This window comes from Saccopteryx leptura, chromosome 2 (assembly GCF_036850995.1).
Source record: "Saccopteryx leptura isolate mSacLep1 chromosome 2, mSacLep1_pri_phased_curated, whole genome shotgun sequence".
NCBI lineage: Eukaryota > Metazoa > Chordata > Mammalia > Chiroptera > Emballonuridae > Saccopteryx > Saccopteryx leptura.
In genome coordinates this window covers 266,371,361-266,375,234 of record NC_089504.1, presented here as the reverse complement: position 1 = coordinate 266,375,234, position 3,874 = coordinate 266,371,361, and the positions used below count along the sequence as shown (strand labels likewise).

Genomic DNA, 3,874 nt, shown 5'->3' with positions numbered 1-3,874 from the left:
CCCCCTTCCAGCAGGTTCTGCTTGAAGGAAGATCTGAGATGTGTCCCTCCCTGGTGGCCACAGAGGGACTACAAAATGGGGCAACCAGAGAACAGAGAGCTCTCCGACACTCAAAGAGAGATCCCTGAAACTGGACATCAACTGAAGGAATGACAATTAAAGCTGAGAAAAATCTCTCAAAACATAGAATGAGTCAAAGAGATAGGAATATATGAAAATTTAAAAATGAGGCATTATAAGAGTAATCCAAGAAAGCTATTATCCTATTAGCAGCGGTCTCAGAAAAAAAAAAAAAAAGAGATAAGAAAAAAATTATATTACAGAGAAAAGAGACATCCTTGAAACGGAAAATGAGGTACAGTGCTCAGCACAGTGAATTTAAAAGGAGACTGACACCTGATACAGCCTCATAAAATCACCCAACACTAAGAAGAGAAGATGCCCAAAGCTTTCAGAGAGAGAGAGAGAGAGCACACAGTTCACTGGCAAAGGAAAGAGAATCAGTTCATCGTCAGATTGCTGAAGATTTATGCCAATGCTAGGAAACAAAAGGTGGGTACTTTAAGACGGTTAAAGAAAATAATTTTTATCCTCTGATTTCCTACCTGCCCAATAACGGGAGAAGATTAAAGCATCCAAAGTGGTTTTTTGAATGTAGTTTGCAAGCAACTACATTCAACTACAGGTACTCCAGCATAATTAGAATAAAAAAGAAAAGCGAAGATGCCCTAGTCAAGAAATAGTTAATTCAACAAAGTGAAACAATGATGGAAATTTTCAGGATATTTACAGCAAATCTAGAAAATCTCAGTCCAGGCTGGAGCAAGGAGCCAGACAGGACCTAGAGGGAAGTCGCAAAGGAATAAAGCATGTGATTGAAACTGGTAATAATTAAGGACATAATGAAATGCTGAAATGCCCCCTCTCCTATCAAATAAGAGAGTTGCATAAAGGATTCCGGGAAAAGCAAAAAACTCTGTAAGAAGAGAGTGGTGCTCTTTCAGAGATGGCTACGGTGCAGGAGGCATGTGGACAGTGGCAAGCTGAAAGTGAGCAAATATGAGCTAAAGCTGAAAAGAAAGTAGCAGAGAAGGAGGCCGGGCAGAAGGGGCCCAGAGAGAAATAACTGAGCCAGGCCAATGGTGCTGCGACCAACCGCACCACCGACATTGATGTGGGTACCGAGGAGGAGAGCCTGGACCCAAACAATACAGCAATATCCATAGCCAGGCAGTCTGTCAACTAAAGGTCAAGGAGAAAAGACCATACCCACACAAGCCCTATAGAGATGTCTCGCTCACTCACTTCATTCCAGAACACAGCCACCTGCAGCCTGGGGACCACCTGAGTGACATCCCTTTAAAAGTGGCAGGTAGGATTCATGTCAAAAAAAGCTGCTGGGGGGAAGCTCATCTTCTATGACCTTCAAGGGGGCAAGTGGTAAGTCATGGCCAGTTCCAGGAATTATAAGTCAGAAGAAGAATTCATTTATATAAAAAACAAACTGTATCAGGAGCCATAATAGGAAAACCAAGAAGGGTGAGCTGAGCATCTTTCCCTGTGAGAAAGGATGCTATTTCCTGGCTTGCATATGTTACCTCATCTTCACTTTGGCCTCAAAGACAAAGAAACACAATACTGTCAGAGATACTTGGACTTGACCCTGAATGACGTTGTGAGGCAGAAATTTATCATCCGCTCTAAGACCATCACATATATAAGAACTTTCTTGGATGAGTTGGGCTTGCTAGCAATTGGAACTCCCACGATGATCACCATCCCAGGGGGAACTGTGGCCAAGCCTTTTAGTACCCACCACAATAAGCTAAACATTTATATATGAGAATTCTTCCAGAACTCTACCACAAGATGCTGGTAGTTGGTAGCATTGACCAGGTTTATGAAATTGGGTGACAGTTCTGTAATGAAGGAACCGATGGGACTCACAATCCTGAGTTTACCCCCTATGAGTTCTACATGACCAATACAGATAATCACAATCACATGGAAATCACAAGAAGGTGATTTCAGGGATGCTGAAGCATATGACAGGCAGTTAACAAGGTCACCTACCACCCAGATGGCCCAGGGGCCAAGACTGACTTCCCCCGACCTTGGTGGAGAATCAGAGAATCAACACCTAGAGAGGATGAGAAAGCCCTGGGGAGAAGCTGCCAGGAAATGAACTTCATGGAAAAGCTGTTGAACACCCTCCACCTTGGGCCATACCCAGGCTCCTTGATAAGCTTGTTGGGGAGTTCCTGTAAGTGACATGTGTAAGCCCTACATTCTTCAGTGATCACTCCCAGATAATAGCCCTTTGGCCAAATATCATCACTCTAAAGAGGTCTTCACTAAGGGCTTTGAGCTGTTTGTCACAAAGAAGGGAATACGCAATGCCTACAATGAGCTGAATCACCCCATGAGAAAGTGGTAGCTTTCAAAGAACAGGTCAAGGTCAGTCTGCTGGTGATAAGGAGGCCATACTTACAGGTGAAAACTTCTGTACCACCCTGGACTATGGGTTGCGCCCTACAGCTAGCTGGGTTATGAGCACTGACCCAGTTAGCATGCTTCTCACAGCCTCCCATAATGTGGAGGAAGTAGTCCTGCTTCCTGCCATGAAACCTGATGACAAGAAGGAAAATGTAGCAACCGCTGGTACATCGGAGAGCACAGAGCTGGACTTCTGTCTACAAAGTAATAATCATCGTAAGTCACAACTCAGGCATCTTTGCATTTCTGCAAAAGATAAAGGACTGCAAGGGAATCCTTGTATGTTACTGCCCATTTGACTACACAGTTCAGTCACCAGAAGAGAGAAAAAGAATTAAGAATTTCTTTTTTACTCCTTGTTACCAAATAAAATGTTTGTCTGTCAAAGAAAGAAAGGAAGAGAGAGAAAGAGAGAAAGAAAGAAGAAGGAAGGAAGGAAGGAAGGAAGGAAGGAAGGAAGGAAGGAAGGAAGGAAGGAAGGAAGGAAGGAAGGGAGGAAAGGGGGGTGTAATAAGCAAACCCAAATGTGATGTTGATTTAGGCAAATGGATTTGATGCTGGGAACAGTCTCTTTAAAGTGGTTCAAAAACCCTGGTATTGAATTTATAGAAAATGAAAAGTAATCCTAATATACCATTTGCCCAAGCAGTAAACTATATTTACACTGTTAAATGAATGGAGACACTATTTATTCATTTTCAAATATCAGAGTCAATCCACAGACAAAGCAGGAATAAGAGTGAAATTTCAGGACAAATTGTAATTGTTAATACATATTTGACAACGTGAAATAATACACAGCTGACAGATGGAGTGTGGGGGTTGGGTAGAAAGTTGGTGGAAACAAATCATTTAATCATATTATTTAATGCCACAAAGTAACTAATGGAAGAATTAAAACAATAATACAAGTACTAAATATTGGGAAGAGGACAGAAAAGAAGAGGTTAATGTGAAATAAATGTTCATTTCTCATGAATTAATTGATAATGACTAAGTTATAGTTAGGATACAGAGTTATAATTACAGTAACTGTACTGCGGGAATTGCTAGCCAAAGCATTAAATGCAGGAACAATGAAAAAAAAATGAACATAAATCAAGAGCTGGTTGGGAAAATATCAGTTTTTGTGAGTTCTAAATTATTTGATTTTTACCAAGTACAATTACTGTCTTAATAAAAATTAAAATTAAAAACAGAAACTCCTTAAATCTTGTATTGTTTAAGGCAATAGTGGTTACCACTCTTGCTGTACTTTTATAGTACATGGATCCATGAAGAGTAGATTTTAAAATCATATATGTTCTTTGTCCTTTCAGTGGGACAGAAGATGCTGTGCCTCACTGCTTCAATTCTTTCCCTGATGCCTCCTCCCCTC

The 3,874-nt window shown here is 41.0% G+C and overlaps 1 pseudogene; it reads left to right on the top strand.

Annotated features, from left to right (window-relative positions):
* The first annotated feature begins 350 nt into the window (after positions 1–350).
* LOC136391954 (lysine--tRNA ligase pseudogene) lies at positions 351–2,795 on the top strand (annotated as a pseudogene).
* Positions 2,796–3,874: the final 1,079 nt, after the last annotated feature.